At 35.4% G+C, this 18,271-nt stretch overlaps 1 protein-coding gene across 3 annotated transcripts in view; it reads right to left on the bottom strand.

Moving 5' to 3' along the window:
* FNDC3A (fibronectin type III domain containing 3A) overlaps positions 1-15,146 on the bottom strand; it is a 157,857-nt gene extending 142,711 nt beyond the window's left edge. The window contains exons 1-2 of one of the 3 annotated variants that reach the window (XM_019748011.3): positions 14,475-14,990; positions 1,708-1,774 (exon numbers count right to left, since the gene is read on the bottom strand). The gene's annotated coding sequence lies outside the window, so the exon portion shown is untranslated. Of the gene's footprint in view, positions 1-1,707; positions 1,775-13,796; positions 14,001-14,474 lie in introns of those variants that run through there. The other 2 variants (XM_019748010.3, XM_019748012.3) reach the window with 2 other exon arrangements.
* Positions 15,147-18,271: the final 3,125 nt, after the last annotated feature.

Genomic DNA, 18,271 nt, shown 5'->3' with positions numbered 1-18,271 from the left:
AAAAAAAAAAAATAGAGGCAATTCTTAACTTAGAAATAGGTTGCCTTCCTACCCTGCATTTATAAGTCAGAAATACTTGGAAATTATTCTCCCAGAGAAATATGTAGTAAGATCATGCTGCAAAAGTTCAATTTAACCTCTAATGTATCTTTAATGTTATTTGTGGAAAATTTCAAACATACTCCAAAATAACCATAATAGTATAATGAACATCCAGGTTCTCATCACCCAGTTTCAACCACTTCAACTCATGGCCAAATTTCATCTATACCACCTCCTACATCTTCCCATCTTGTGTTATTTTCAAGTACATTATACAATTTCATCTGCAAATATTTCAACATGTATTTCTGAAAGATATGGACCCCTTTTAAAAAACATAATCCAAAACCCTTTTAAAAAACATAATCCAAAACCATTACCAAACATAAAAATAATTCCTTAAATCAAATATGCAGTGTTCAAATTTCAAATTCTCATTAATTTTTATTAAAATTTGTTTGAATCAGGACTCACACCAAATGCACACACTATTGGTTTTCATGTCTTTTAAAATCTCTTTTAACCTAAATAGCTTCCATTTGATTGTTCTGACTTCTATAAAATATTTTTTAGAAACAAATAATTTGTGTCTGTCTCTACAGGTGACAATAACTAGATCATATAGGTATAACTGACGAACCTTTTCATCTTGATATATTTTTTTCATCTTGATATATCGAGTCCATCAATGGAGGTAATTTAGAGAACATTAGTGAGATCACATTTTAACATCTAATTTTAATTTGACTAGAAAAATCTCAAGTAGCCAATTAGTAAGATAAATAAATGCAGTATCAATGTATTAAAACATAGTCTTCTGTATCTATAATTATTGTTAAGATACTAAAATTTCATTACCACCCACCATTATTTTGTCAAAGAGCACATCTGGACATATTTCATTCTCTTGCACATAAACTGAAAAAGGAGTCATGTGAGGATTTTATTTTATCACAAAAAGTTTCAAACCTACAGGAAAACTGAAATAATTATTAAACAGTGAATGCCATACACTTGCTATCTAGATTCTAAGATTAACATTTTCTTTATCATATGCATTCCTCTATCCATCTTTTTTTTAAAATAAGTTGCAGGCATCAGCATATTTCACCCCTAAACACTTTAGCCCATGTTTCATTAACTACTATTCAATTATTTGTTTAGTTCTTATTTGTAGGCAAAATTCACATATGAGAAACTACACAAATCTTAAGTATGCCATCATGTGAGATTTCTTGAAACAAATTCCACCACCACCAGTATCTAAGTATTTAAAGTCCCACTGCTGCTCTAAGACCGTGTTTTTCAAACTTTGGCATGTATCAGAATCACTATAGGGCTAATTAAAACACAGATTATTGGGTTCCACATGTAGAGTTTCTGATTCAATAGGTGTGAGGCCCAATAACTCACTTTTCTAGTAAGTTCCCAGGTTAAGCTGATGCTGCTAGGACCATACAAATCTAAAACTAATTTGTACATAAGTATTAAGTGATAATGAAGATGTCAAGCTGTTATCAATGTAAGGGATACTTCATTCTTGAAGGCCCCATCCCAGATGTGAATACACTATTGTTCTTTAACTAGAAAAAGATAAAAATAGTTTCCTTAAAGAGAAGAAAGTGTTTATAAAGTAATCAAGTTTAATGAGGCCTTTGAAATTACCTTTGGATATTTCAGCCAAATAAATTGAGCCAAACCAAATTTCCTCTCAGACTGAAACTGCTATTTCCTATAGGTTAAAAAAAAAAAAAAGAAAAAGAAAAAAGAAACTTTCAAATGTTCTTGGGAAATGGAAGAGTAATAAGTTAAATGTATTAAACAAACACGTATCAAGCATGTACATGGCAACTACTCTAGATTTTAAAAATAGCTTTAATGAGGTATAATTAATATAAATCAAATAACCCATTTTAAAGTGTACAACTTGATAAAATTTTGACACATGAATATATCTATGAAACCATTACTACAATCAAGAAAAGACCCTACCCATCAGACCCCCCAACTTTCCTAGTATTTGTAATCCCAGCCTTTGCATTTTCATAACTAATGATGTTCAATGTGTTTTCATGTGCTTATCTGCCACCCTACAGATTTTTGGTTAAGTATCTGTTCAATACTTTGGCCCATTTTGTTAGTGGACTGTTCTGTTTTCATATTACTGTTTTGATAGTGCTTTACATATTCCGGATATATTTATCAAGTTAAGTGGTTTACAAAGATTTTCTCCCACTCTGTGGCTTGTCTTTACATTCTCTTACCAATGTCTTTTGAAGAACAATTTAAATTATGATGTCTAACTTATCAATTTGTTTTTGTATGGATATTTTTGGTGTTGTATCTAAGAGATCTTCGCCTAATCCAAGGTCACAAAAATTGTCTCCTGTTTCCTTCATAAAATTTTATAGTTTTAGGTTTTACATTCTACTTGTTCTAGCAATTATTGAGAGAGGGGTATTGGAATCTCTGCTAAAATTGCATATTAGTGTATTTCTCTGTACAGTTCTATCATGTAATTTGAAGCTGTTTTATTAGATGCACAAAAATTTAGGATTGTCCCCTTGAAGAATTAATCGTTATTATTAAGAAATGACCTTTTTACCCCTGGTATCAGTCTGCTCTGAAATCTAACTTCTGATCTAATATAGTCACTCCAGCTTTCTTTTGGATAGTGTTAGCATAGTCTATCTTTTCCAACCTTTTAACATATGTGTCTTTATATTTAAAGTAGGTTTCTTGTAGATATGATACATACACTTGGGTCTTTACTTTTTAAAAAAAAAATCTAATCCAATGATCTCTGCCTTTTAATTTAGTGTTGAGATCATTTAAATGTAATGTGATTATTGATATGGTTGGATTTAACTCTACCATCCTGCAATTTGTTTTCTATTTGTCCCATGTGCTCTTCATGCCTTTTTCCCCTTTATATGTTTTGATTATTTCTTTAATATCATTTTATTTCCCTTGTTGGCTTAAAGATTATAATTGTTTTGTTACTTTAGTGGCTGCTTTAGGGTTTCTAACATGCATCTTTAACTTATCACAGACTAACTTTTCAGTCTAACTTATCACCATACAAGTAGCATAAGTTTAACTTATACTACTTCAGGTATAAGAACTTACAACAATGTACCTGCAATTTCCCCACTTCCTTGTGGCATTATCATCATATATTTTACTTTTAGATGTTATAAACCCTACAGTCATTATTATATGTATGTTAAACAGTCAATTGTCTTTTAAAGATATTTAAAAATTTTTTAAAAAATCTTATATATTTACCCATGTATTTACCATTTCCAGCGCTCCTCATTCCTTTCTGTAGGTCCAGGTATTCATATGGTTTAATTTTCCTTCTGCTCGAAGGACTCCATTTAACATGTCTGTTACTAAAGTATTAACAGACTTTTGTACATTTGAAGTCTTTATTTTGCCTTTGTTTTTCAAAGATACTTCTGCTGGGTAAAGAATCCTAGATTGACAGTTTTTTCTTTTAATGTTTTAAAGATACTGCTCCATTATCTTCTAGTTTACATTCTTTCTGATGAGAAATCTACTGTTACCTTTACCTTTGTTCTGTTTTTCTTTGGCTGCTTTTAAAACTTTTTTCTCTTTATCACTTGTTTTAAGCAATTTATAACGTTCCTTGGTGCCATTTCTATTCACCTTTCTTATGCTTATTGTGTTTCTTGGTTTATAGTTTCTACCAAATTTGGAAAAATTTGGCCATTATTTCTTCAAATATTTTTTCAGTTCACTTTTTTAAACAATTCTCTTTTCTGTTTCATTTGGATAGCTTCTATCACTATGTCTTCATGTCCACTAATCTATTCTTCAGCAATATCTAACATGTCATTAATCCAGTGTTGTCTTGTCTTTGACTGCAATTTTAATCTAAAAGATACCTCTAAACATGTTCAATCTTCTCCAACATATCAAATACAGTCATAACTGTTTAAATGTTCTTTACTATTTATCACCTTAGTATCCAGGTTCACAACAGATGGATTTGAGTTCCTCTGTAAAAGCTACTGCCTTACTATAAATTCACCAAGTTTAACATGTTTTCTTCATTAATTCCTTCCAAATAAGATAATTTTATCACAAGATATAAGAAAATCAAGAAACATTTCTGTATTTATCAGGAGAAAAAAGATTTGTCTATAGAACCCAGTATTTCAATGTTCTCATTTCTGAGGTAACCAAATTCTTTGTTTATAAATCTATAACTATGTCTAAGTTAAAATTTACTGCCTAAATATGCTCATATTCCCTCGTGTTATTTTTAAAAAATCTTCCTCCTCTTTAGTCTGTCTTCAGCTTAAGCTGATGACATGTCTCCTGAAATTTACCCCCAACTTTCTTAAAATATTAGGTTCTAATATTAAAAGGGGGGATAAAAGTATCCAGGTATATGAGACTGCATTTTGTATTTGAAAAAGAAAATTACTTTTATATTTAAAATCCAGAAAATAAAGTACACTAAAATTGTCTTGGTTGATAGACAACCTTTGCACGTACATAAAGATTGAGAATCACTAGTCTACTAATTATCACTCATTAAACACTGTAACACAGCTTCAGACACAATACTAAACTGAATTTGCTGTTTTAGAAAGTACCAATGAGTCAGACACAAATTGGGAAGCTTTTGAGAGTGAAAGGAGGTGCTACTAAAAATTACACAGGGAAGACAGACATAAATTAAGGCAGTCCACGCAGGTATAGGTCTAACAAGGATTAATCATAACCACAAAATCCAAACCCTCTTATGTTTTATTATTTTTGTCACATCACAAAAGTATGTTTTATACAGTATTTAAAAACATACATAGACATTATTTTTAACTCTTCCTCCTCCCAGCTCCCATTTCTATAGCTACTCACTATGGAACGTACCCTTTTAGACTTCTTATCTGCACTTACCTGTGCCTGAGGTTTTCTGGCAGTGGTTATATAAAGGAAATCACATGTACTGGTCAATGTCTTGTTTTTTCACGTAAACTATCTTAAGATATTCCTAAAGAAGTACATCTGTATCTATGTGTTCTTTATCATGACTACCTAATATTCCACTGTAAGGTCATACCATAATTCCACTATTCTAATAATGAACACTGAGATTGCTTCCATTTTTGTCATACACTTCTTCTTCTGCAAAGCATAAACATGTAACATTTTCTATGTACCTATGATAGTGTTTCTGTATTACAGAAATGGAACTTCTGGTTTAGAAGTATGCACTTTTAAAACAGCAAAATTTCCTCCTAAAAAGATGAAGCTATTTATACACAGTCCAATAGTTTATGAGTACATACTTCACATTTTTGACACTTAACATAAAAATTTTCCAAATTTTGTCAAAAAAAAAAATAAAAAAAAAAATTTATTACTAAAGATTTTTTAAAAATCATGTCTCACTGATGTTTTAATTGGAATTTCTCACATTACTGGTGTAGCTGAGTATCTCTTCAAAACTTTATTGGCTATATTTCTACTTCTATGAATTTCCTACCTACATTCTTCTCATTTTCTACCAGGTTGTCTTCTTCACAGTGATTTGTAGGCACACCTTGTATAATTTGAAAATTAACTTTCTCTATTACACGTCAAATAATTTACCTCAATCTACCACTTGCCTTTTTAAATAGCATCTAAGTTTGATGTCTCACCTGAAAAGGCTTTTTATACCCCCCAATTTTTTTAAATTCACTTCTTTTTGCCATTTTGTTTACTTATATTTAGTCCATTTGAGAATGCCACAAGGTGGGTACCTAATTATCTTTACCTCAATTGGATAGTCAATTGTACTCCACCATTAACAGACTAGATCTTCCATTACTCGTTTATCATATAAGAAATTCTTCTGTATCCATGGAGTACCTCATGAATTCTCTATTCTGTTCCTTTGATCAACATACCATTCTTACTCCAAATTCTTATTATTTTAATAATTGTAATTTTACAGTATATTTTGATCTCTGATGGGTAGGTTCCCCTTTGTCATGCTTCTTTTTGAAATTTACTTGGCCATTCTTGCGTATTTTTCTTTCTTAAAATTTAAAAATTCAACTTGTCAAATTCCATCTTTAAAATCCTGTTGGATTTCTAACTAGGATTACACTGACTTTATTAATTTGGTGAGAACTGCCAATTTTATAGTATCAAGTTGACACATTCAGGAATATAGTATTCCTCCATCTATTTAGATCTTATAATTTTATTCATACAGCTGTTCCATATTTTTAAAATTTCTTAAGTATCTTATAATTTAGGCTTCTACTTTTTGTTTTTCACAGTTGGTTATTGCTGGTGTATGAAAAAGGCAATGAGTCTTCTTAGTTTATCTCACAGTCAGTTGCTTTACTGAAATCTTTTTGAATCAAATAATTTTGTTGCTTGTCTTTTATTTTCTAAGTAGACAATCATATCAACTGCAAATAGTAACAGTGATATATCCCACCTCATTCCCAGTCCCATTATTTAGAGGTCATTTTTTCTTGTTAATGCATTGGCCAAGACTTTTGGACCAATGTTATGTTCCTATCTTTTAGTGGAAGTACTTTTAATATTTCACTATGACATTTAATATAGGTTTCTGATAGAGATCCTTTTCAGGTTTATTTCTTGTTGATAAATGGTTATCAGGAACAACTGAATTTTAGAAAATAATTTTTCTTTAGCACCAAAGAGATAATCATATAGTTTCCCTTTTAAATTTATTGATGTTTTCTAATACCGAATCAATATTACACTGCTGGGATTCAACATATCAAAACTGGTATGACTTAATGATTGAAAACTCAGGCTCTGGAGTCAGAATGCCTGCGTTCAAATCTCAAATCTTTCACTAACTAGTTGTATGATCTTAGGTATGTTATTTAACTTCTCTGTGCTTCAGTTTCCTCATTTTTAAAATAGTTGACAATATATCTACCTCAGAGGGTTGTTCTAAGGCTTAAGTAAACTGATACCTCTAAAGTTATTTAGAACAGCACCCAGAACATAAAAAGTTTAATATACATTATTATTTACTGAGTGCCCTTTATTTGTCAGGCATGGGGTATGCAGCATAGTCAGAGTCGGCAAACTAAGGCCTGTAGGCCAAATCTGGCCTCCTGTCTATTTTTACATAGTTTTATTAGAATAGAGTCATACCCAATGTTTAGAATTTATCTATGACAGTTTTTATACTCCTACAGCAGTTAAGTAGTTGCAACAGAATCCACATGGCCACAAAACCTAAAATATATATTATCTGCTCATTTAAAAAACCATTGCCAACCCAAGCGGAACTGTTCAAACTCAAGAAATTCAGAATCTAATAGCTGAGAAAGACAAGTAAAGAAATATAAATGCTGCACTATTGAGTACACAACCATGATATTGTGTTATTATGGAAACATGACAATTTAATACTAACTGACAGGAATGATTCATGCAAGTAAAAAGAAACAAGAGAAAAATGTATTTTATCTACTTTTATTTTGAAATATATATTTGTTTACATATCTTTATCTCTTATTCTAGTGTGTGATTTACTAGAGGAAAGGGAGTATGACATTCATTTTTCTGACATTCATATTCTAAATATTTAGGACATTTAAAGTCTTTGACAAATGACAGATGAATAAATAAATTAGCGAAAACAAGAATAGGCTACCTGGGTGACAATAATTAGACATGTCTGTCAAAGTTCTAGATATAAATATTCTAAATAAATTAGCAAAAACAAGAATAGGATACCTGGGAGACAATAATTAGACATGTCTGTCAAAGTGCTAGATATAAATATTCTATGGCAAGCATTTTACTTGCCATGTTAAATGGGCTCTCTCTTTTAATCTTTCTAACAGCCAAGACTCATAGAGAGGTAAAGTAACATGCTCATGTTTATATATAGCCAATAAACGCCAACAAACAAACCTATTATATATATGCCTAATGTAAAACATATGCTCTTTATACTACAAAGTTGGAAAGTGGTGGGAAACAGACATAGTCACAGGGTATCAACAGAGTACAGATTCTAAAATAGAGATAGAAGGCATAATCGATACTGCAGAAATTGTGGTGTGATTTTCATTTCTAAAATTGAGCGATGATTTGAATAAATTCATGTCTTTGAAATATTACCCTGGAAGCAGCCTGCAAGATGAATTAGAGGGACAATTAGTTGCCTCTACATTTTATCCAAAGGCTACTTTATCACACAGATTATGCCAGTTTTAGCAAGGTTCAAGTAATAGATTTTTAAAAAATTGCTAGCATACTATGGTATTTAAGGAATAATGATTTACCTACTAATCTGAAGTATTGGAAATAGCTGGTCTTAACACTTATGGAAGAAACAAAAAGGTACTTCATAAACTATTAACTAAAATGTAACAAAAAAGTATATATTGCAAATGAAAATATTACATGGAAAAAATCAAGTCTTTAGAACAAAAATATAATTGAGAATGGCTGTCTTAAGCAAACCAAAAAATCTAGAAAAATGTAAACATAATGAAATCACAAATTATAAATTCTCATTTCTTTTTACTTCAGCAAATGTTTACAAAAACTGATTTTGAAGTAGATTAAATGACTACTTCTTTAAGATAGATCTCAACAAAAGTAGCTACTAAATATGACATCTATTTCTACAAAAGAAAGCACATAATTAGTTTTTAAAGAAAAGATTTAACTGTGCTTTAAAATGTACTTAAATATTAGTTAAGAAGTAGGAAGATTGTTTCCCCCTCACTGAGGTACTAGATAATGAAGAAATCACTTAAACTTTTAAAATTATCTTGTTCAAATATACCTTAAAATGTGCACTCTGAAGAAGGAAAACAGAAAACAGTACTTTTCAGATATTTCTGATAAATGTTGATTAACACAATTTATCAAATTTAGATAACTTTTACACCAACATTTATTTCAAAGTACACATTATACTTACTTTGTATTTCTAACAACTAGCGCGACAGATCTCAAGAAGTGAGGGACAAAGAGAAATACAGAAGTCAATCAGAATAGCTTCATCTGTAAAATGAGAGTACCACACTTATCTGGCAGGTCTGTATAGGATTTAAGAAATAACCAGAGCCTAAAAGTACAGGGCCTGAAATCCAGCCAGAGTTCAACAAATGGATCTTATTACTATTGATACAGTAAGTCTTCTACTTGAGAAAAGAAAACCTTAAGGAATTCATTTTTGCATCTTTTTAACCCCAATTTGGAAAGAATAGCTAAAATTGCTTGGAATTGATCAATATTCCCTTGCAAAAAGAAACAGAGGCATTGCATGTGCACTGCACTGAAAGATTAATAAGAATGGAAGGGAAAGAAAGCTTTTATATGCATTCTCTATGCCAAGAAAGCAGTTAAAATGTTTGAGTAAACCAAACGTTTATTGGAAGCATATTTACAGACCTTTGGAGGAAAAACTTGAACTCATGATTTCTCGTCTTACTACAAAAAGGTGGCACTGTTTCCAAAATAGCAGTACTAAGCACTTATATGATATGGTACTTAAACATTTTCACATTTTTCAACGTCTCTTTGGGTGCTCACAATATTTGTGGAGAAAACAGGACAGATGTTATTCTCCATTTTAAGGATTTGGAAACTAAGACTGAAAAAACCAACCTGAGATCATTATGGCTAATAAAGGTGAAGTTGGAATGAAGAGCCAAGATTCTTTTATCTATCTTCTAGGACATGGAAATAGCAGGAATAATGAAGCTGACAAAAGGGAGGTGGGAAAGTGAACCGTTAATTTCTCCTTAAAGCAAAATTTAAAAACCAAACTTTTATTAGGTAGCAATTTATGAAGGCTGAGATTTAGTTCAAAAGTTTTATACTGCCTTAAAACTTAATATACTATATAGATTTATAAAGTATTGAAAATGAGCGTATAAATAAAAATACAAAGTGAACAAGTTTTGGGGGTTTGTTTGATTTTAATGCTTTTAAAAGGGGGAAAAAAAAACAAAAAAAAACCCCACTGATTTTATCCAGGCAACTCCCTATCCTCTATATCTTTTCTTTTTCCAGTACCTAATACTGTCCCTAATATATAGAATATACTTATTAATGCCTGCTGAATGAAATAATTATCTTATGCTATATTCTTGCTTTCTTGATGGCACAAAATATGGAGTAACCCTAGGCAATTTATTCATGCAACCATAACCTGAGGCACCACTATTCATGCGCTAAAGGAAACAGAATTGCCTTAGAAATATACATCTATAAATTTAGAAACATCAATGAGATATTTTATGTAAATAAATTTTCAAATAACTCATAGTTACCCTTTAATTCACCATAACTTATCTTTAAACAATCTTAACGTGAAATATTTTAAGAGATTTCTAGATCTTCTCTGCATTAATCTGTACACAATACAACCTTTTCTTGATGACTCAAGCTCATCAATGTAAATACTAATTATTAGACTATTCTATGAACAGTGATTCTTCTTGGAGTGCTTGAAGGATGTTTCATATCTTCACTAACTCATCCTAGACTACTTTTAAAAACAAGGTTTCCTACTGGCTGCTCCCCTGTTGTAATTTATAGGCCACCAGCACCCTAGTCAAGGTTTCTAAAATGCCAACTATAGTTTAAAATATGTAAAACTAGAACAGGCAGCTAATATACTTTAACCATATACAAATTCTAAATTAAGCCTCAGTGTAGTGATTTTCACTACTCTAAGGCCTGGTTCAAAAGCTTTTCTTTCACTTCCTAGTTCTGAGACTTAGTCTGGGCTATTGCTGCACGTGTGGCCATAAAAATAACAATTACCATAGTAGTTCTTTCTGCATATTTTCTTTATTTTTACTATAACACAGGGAAAAATATAAATGATAGCCATAACAAAACACACCAAGCAATGATGTAGACAACTGATATAAGACATCTCATTATTATGTGCTATGTGGACAATTACCTAGCCAATTATTAGCCAATAGTTGGGAAGCTAGGCCCACTGGCTAAATCCTGCCCAAAGGTGGCTCGTTTTTGTCTGGCCCTTTAGCTGAGAATGTTTTTTATATTGTAAAATAAAGAAAGAAAAAAAAGAATATTCAACAGAGACGCTAAGCGGCCTACAAGGCCTAGAATATTTACTTCTGGCACAATACAGGCAAAGTCTGCCACCCCTTATCTAAGGTATCAGCAACACATGTAAGACAATATAAACTATCTTATACATAAAGCTTAAGCTATGAATATGTCAAAGTAGATGTATAGTTCTTTTAGTAATGGGTTCATAATGATAAAGCCAAATTGGATTATCTAGCCCTGCCTATTCCTCTCTTGACAATGCCCTAAGGCTTAGCCAAACTCTTTACCTAACCTTTCTCTCTTCTTCCTGATATTTGTCCTTGGATACTCTCAGAATGGTCTCCTTGCTACTACTTCCAGCTGTCTGTCAATCTTTTCTGGTATGTCTCTTTTTGCTCTGTAAATCCTTCCTAAGCTTCAAGTCTGACTTCCTTCAAATGCCTTCCAGGATGGTTCTAGTGGCCTCATTTTCCTTTAAATTACAGTCGCTGCCAAACAATTTAATAATACCATCTTATTTTTTCCTAATGATTTCCTGTGTGTTAGCTAGTATCCCTAACTAGTTTGTAAACTACTTGAAAGAAGAAAACACATCCCATTGCTTTTGTCTGTGCATCCCCATTTTAATAATAGCTTATCATCCTCTAAAATACTCTGAAATAAGACCAAAGTATTAATTATAAAAGCTCATAATACATGTAAAAAAACAAAATCTGCCTTCCAACACTATTGGCCATTCATTTCTTTTTAACAAGAAGCTCTTGACATTGATATCCATAGGGGCCATTTTTCTTTTCTTTTTTTGCAATGTCATAAACTGAAGCACTAAAAGATTCAATAGACTAGACATGCACAGTATTCTAATTCTTTGGATTTACAATACTGTGAATTTATTTGAAGTCTGCTAGAAATTGCTAGGAATAAAAAAACCAATCATTTATCTTTTGATTCTCTGGCTAATAAAATTGGAAATCACGTACACATCCATACATCACTCTCAAAGACACCACCGACACTCATTTTCATTAAAAAAAAAGCACCAAAAATATTTTTTAGAAGACTTTTTAGGTTACTTCATCAAATTGCATTTTAAAAATATAGGTAAACTATAAGGTGCACAGGCCTTGGGAGCACAAACATAAAAAAATATACATTTTAAAACAAGTATAAATATTACCCATGAGTGTAAACTAAAAATAAACACATTATAAATTAAATGCTCTTTAAGTAAAGCTACAAAAGACAATGAGAATATTAAATCATGCATCCCTTTTTTTCCCCTGGGTTTATACGGTATTTTCTGAGTCCTGATCTATGCCTGACTGGTCGATAAGAGGGAGAAATTTTTTCTTAATTAGTAATAAAATATGCTTAATATTATACTGTAGAAATTTCACAATTGAAACAATTATTAAATGCATGATAAAATAAATCAGCTCTCAATTACTCATATAAAGGGAAGTGATGACACAGATGACATCAAAAGGTAATCCTAGAATCAGTTTTTTCAAATCAATTTGGGAGAAGCAAATTACCCTCGTAATTGTTTGGTTGAAGCCAATGTTAACCAGAAGTTTATTTTTCCTGAACATTAAATGATTCTGAGGAGTCAGACAAAAAGGAAAAAAGAAGGAGTTAATTTAGAAGCATACAGGTGGCTAAAGGCAGTCACCCAGGGATAAAAATATTTTCAGTTAACCTACACAAGAAAACTTAAAGATGATCTATGCAGGGAAAGAAGACCATATAGTAAAATTTACTGTGATAGTGCTAAAGATTTTAAACATAAAATTATTTATAAAAATTTTAACAAGACTGTGTTCCTATCATCCTCCCTTCTTCCCAGTAACTGGTATTATTAGTACTGGCAAGAATTATCAGTGTGCTAAAAAGCTGAAAGCAAAATTTTAGGTTCTATGTTATAAAAGCTCTATGAAAAATCCTTTTTATCACTGTTTTGTGTGAAGTCTGTCTCAGCAGGCACTTTATCTCATCAGCTGAGAAAAAACAATTCAACCAAGAAAATATCAAAAAGGCAGGGGACTCATTTCTCTTGAACATTTTTAGGTGATTTAAACAAAACACACACGATGGCAAAAATTACGGATTTAGCGAATACATAAAAACTAAATATTCATCCAAATACAAGATCGTAGCCACAAAACTCAATTAGTTTCTGCCTAACATATGGCTCCAACTCCTGAGTGGCATATGTTTAGCACTGGTGCTGGTAACAACATAGTGATAAAATATTACAGTAACAGCTCAACTTCTGCTATTTCATTCTTATAATACAGAAAAGCACACACCAACTTTGGTTTCAAGAACTAAAAACACACGTCACAGTTAAGCAAAATAATTATACAGTTTTAAAAGTCCACAGTCAACACATACATGAGGATGACAACGTAAAAACAAAACAAATCGTGTCTGTCTGCTTAGTTAATATATGCTCACACACAAAGGTGTCCAAAGGAACTTAAATAAAATTTTACAAAAGAAAATCTCTAATTCATGATTCTTAGCATCCCAGCACCATTATACATTCCCCCCCCCCCAACAAAAAAAATCCCAAGGCTTTTAACGCTAACAGTTCAATAAAAGAACGATTAACGACTACATTAATTAAAACAGCCGCCGCTATACCCGCGATTTTATGACTAAATTATTTGTTCATTTTTCTTTACCTAACGCATGACGTCCCTCCACAGCCGTGTCAAAAGTTCAAAGATTCAAGCTGTTAAACAGGGCGAGGACTGCAGCCTCCAGTCTCCCTCCTGACTGAACAGGTGGTTAACTCCGCCGGGTGGAGGGACGGGCAGGTACAGCCACCAGCCCAACAGGCTCAAACACACAGGGCGGGTTTTCGAGGTTTTAACCCCAACGTGAGCGGGGGAAATTCTCTTCAGAAAAGCGTTTCAAGTTCAGCGGCTGCCCGGCGGCCAAAGCCGAAGGCGCAGAGGCCACTCGACGATCCTCTCCGGAGCTCTGATCCCTCCCTACCCCCGCGCCTCCAGGAGCGGCGCTGCTCGCCTCCGGCCGCGGGCCAGGGGGGCGGAAGGAGGGCCGCCCGCACCCCCGCGCCGCCCCCTCAGGCTGGTGGCGGCGCCGCGCCCCCGCAATCTCCTGGCCGAGACCCTCCGGCCCCGCAGGTGCCCAGCCAGTGGTCGGGTCCCGTCCCCGGCCCCACTCCCCTCGGCTCACAGCGCAGGATGGGCCGGGCCCTCGACGGGCCCGAGCCCCGTTCGGTACCCCAGCTCCTCAGCCCCAGCCTAACGGTTTCCGTGGTGCCTGCTAAGGGGCGGGACGGACAGGAACGGGTAGGTCTTCCCCACCTTTCCCGAAGGGAGCGCCCGCGCTCTCACCTCAGAGTCACGCCGCTCTGGGGCGGAGGAAGGCGGCTACCCCGGCACCTCTTCTTCGGGTTCCTGATCGTTCTCGCTCTACCTCAGCGGCAGAGCCGGCTCTCCGGGCCGCCGCGGCCACCGGCGCACTGACTATTGGGGTGGTTTCCCGACAGTGACGGCGCCGCTTCAGCCCCGCTCTTCGCTCCCTCTCCGCGTAGCTCCCGCTTTCTGTTTCACCCGAGGGACCACGAACGCTGCCGCCGCCATGCTTACTACGGAGCCGGGAGGAGGAGCCCGGAGTCGGAGCGCCGAGTGCGGCTGCGCGAGTTCCGCCGACGGCGTCCCCGGCCGGCTCGGACCCCGCTTCCCCGAGCCCTCACCCGCTGCCCCAAGGGTCCTTCAAGGGAACCCGAGCCGCCCACTGAGCTAGCAGCGCGTGGCGCCCGAGCGCCCCTCGCCGCTCCTGGGGCGCCCACCGCCCTCCGGAGCTGCAGGCTCTCCCCAGAGGCCCGGCTGCGCCTGGTTCGTCGTAGCCTCGGCGGCGGCCAGGCTGCGAGCCACACTAGGGAAATGTGGAGTTAATTGACGTCTTAGTACCACTCACACAATTCTCAGACCAAATTGTAAAATCTCCCCCCCCCCCCCCGCATTCTCTCCCCGCGGGACGCAGCCGGTCATCCTCTTTCCGAAAGCACAAGAACTTAACGTGGGGCAGGTGCCTCTAAAGACACTCCCCCCGGGAATAGAAAGCCAACTGAAGTGGGTGGGCTTGGGTGTTTACAATCCTAAACACTCGGAGCCTGGGACCTCTCTAGCAAGCAAAAACATTCAGATAGTTACTTCAGTTGAGAACGTGGAGGTTAGTTACTTGGTCTCTTCCCGGATTAAATCGCGTGGAAACCCATTACCTTAACTTGCACAACAGCACGAAGACTTAACAAGTGTACGCAGCGGAGATTCCTTAAACCTCCAGCAACTGGGGGCGCTGCAATATTGCCTGAGGGCTGGCCAGGGCCGCCTACTTCTGCAGTTTCCACTGGAGGACTTGGGAAGGGGGGCGTCCAACCCCAGTAACTGTTCCTTCAGAAACAATGAAGGATGTAAACAGGATCCACGTTTTAGCTTTATTGCAGTTTATTGATTGTGCTGCCTTTGAAAATAGCAGTATTTTTATTTTAACCTTATCACAGAAGTCCTTTTAAAATGTACTAATTCCCTACATTCTTAAAGAATACAATGGTTAAGGAAATCCTTTGTTGATGATTTACCATCAGATAGGATACCTTGGCCATATGCTAAAGTCCCAGGGGATTGCTGAGGTATGTAGGATCCCTACTTTACTGATCTCTTTTTCCCTTTGGAATGTTCTCATCAGCTTTCCTAATATTTGTCACTGCTTCTCATCTCATCTGCCACTTTATTCACTGATCCTTCTCATTTTTTTCTATTTTACAGTTTACTTTTTACTCTTTTCTCCTTTCTTGACTGCCTTTCTCTATAGCTTCAGGTGATGATTGATCGGATGTTTATATCCGCAGCCAGCTAATGAATATTTTTTTCTTCCCAATAGTAAATAGGACAGTGACTCTATCTCAAGCGATATCTTGAGATATTTTCATTGCTGCTCACTATCAAAATTTCTTTCCCTGTGAGAGGTGTTTTGTTTCTTTTTAAAAATTATGTTTAATTATAATTGAGCTACAGTGTTGTATTAGTTTCAGGTGTACAACATAGTGATTCAACATTTATATACCTTATGAAGTGATCAACACAGTAAGTCTAGTAACCATCAGCCATTATATTATTGACTCCATTCCCTATGCTGTACATTACATCCCCATGACTTATTTTATAACTGGAAGTTTGTATTTCTTAATCCCCTTCCCCTTTAGGTGTTTCCTTTTCTTAACGTCCAGATTTGGCCCTCTTCCAGACAAAATTGCTGGAAAACTGATCTCTGAATAACTGAAACATAACTATATTGTTTTAGAATATGAGGATTTATCAGAATGTGTGTGAGTTGGGGTGGTTTCTCCATATTGCTGCTGCAGTTCTGTTTGGTCTGAGACTAAGCTAGTGGTTTCCAAACCTGACTCTAAGCTAGTAATTTCCAAATCTTCCTACTTGGGAGCTTTTTAAGAAGACAGAATCTTGTAATTCAACCCTCAAGATTTTGATTCCTTTGTGTGTGTGTGTGAGTGGGGGAGAGGGTCCCAAAACGGCATTTAAAAAACAACAACTATGTTTTTGAAAAATATGTTTGGACATACCTACATGTGTAGGCGCAATAACGAAGAACAGCTATTCTGAAAGAGAGTCAAGACGTAATTCAGGAATATCATTGAATTACATCTTGATGGATGTAAACAGGATCCATGTTTTGGCTTTATTGCAGTAAGGTCTAGAAATTGTAGTCAACAATATGCAGTGCTGTAAGTTTGAGTCAAGTGAGGACTGCAGAATTTATGTCCTGTTGAGAAAATGAACCACACACATAACCCTAGCTAGGGCACCAGTATGAATTTTCTGGGAATCCAGAGAGGGACAAGAATTTACGTTGGCTATAAACAAGTCACTTTTGAGTGCTTCCTTTTTCTTATCGATAAAATAAGGGTCATTTCAGTCCTCATATTCCTTGAGCTTTCAACAATACTCAACACTTTGACCACTTATTGAATATTTTTTCTTCCTTTGGCACTATACTCTTTTGGATTTTTTCCTACATTTCTGGGTACTGCTTCTCTAATTCCTTTGCAGATTCCATCTCTTCTCCCTAGCTATTAAGTATAGGAGTGCCTCACAATTCCATTTAGGTTCTTTTCTATTTTCATTATAATCTCTTAGCCGAAATATCATCACCCACACCAATGGCTTTAGTTATCATCCATAGGCCAATGATTTCCACATGTGTGTCTCTAGCCCAGACCCTTTCCCTAAATTCCAAGTCTGATATCTATTGCTTCGTCATTGTCATGTTCACTTAATGTCTTAAAGTTATACAGTTTTACAGTTTAGTCCCAATGTGTTCATAAGCTCTTGTTTTTCCTTTCCTCTCATCTATCCGGTTTCAAATCAAACATATAGTAGTCATCCCTGATATCTCCTTCACCGTCAGTCCCCATATTCATTGCACCACCGAGTCCTGGCAATTTTAGCTCCAAAATGTCTCAAATTGGTCTACTTCTTTCCAGTTGCCACCAATCTAATCTGGTCTCACTGCATGTAATTGGAACCCTTCCATTCATTCTCCACTTAGCAGCCAAAATGATTTTTCTAAAAGCAAATACGATTATAAGACTTCTCACATAAAATCCTTAAACAACTTCTCATTTTTCTGAGATAAGACTAGAATTCTTAAGGTGGCCTGACCATGTGAAGTTTCGCCGTTCCCAGTTTCATCTCACAACACTCTCCCCTTGCTTCTTATATAAACTTCTTAACCTTCTTTCAGTTTCTCTAATGTGCTGTGACCCCAACAGACTCTCTGCACATGCCTTCTCCTCCCTTTTAACCATCTCCTCTGACTCATCCAGGTAAGGAAAAACTTTAATGAACTCCCAGACAAGCCCTTGATCCCTTATTGATGTGAGCTCTTCTATTACCATGTACCTTTCTCTCTGACTTACCGCAGTTCGTAATATTTTGGTATGTGTGAGTACTAGATATATATCTGTTGCTCCCTTCATGAGGAGAAAGACCATGCCTATTTTTGCTTACAATGTAGTAGGTGCCCAATAAATAATTCTTGAATAATTTACTGTTGTTCTTTGAAGTCCCTTTCGGGATTCTAGAAGGTTGTTGAATCATGTAATTAG

This window comes from Rhinolophus sinicus, chromosome 16, assembly GCF_057876585.1.
Source record: "Rhinolophus sinicus isolate RSI-liver-muscle chromosome 16, RSI-T2T, whole genome shotgun sequence".
NCBI lineage: Eukaryota > Metazoa > Chordata > Mammalia > Chiroptera > Rhinolophidae > Rhinolophus > Rhinolophus sinicus.
Note: the sequence above shows the minus strand (reverse complement) of the source record. Positions and strands in the feature narration are given on the sequence as shown.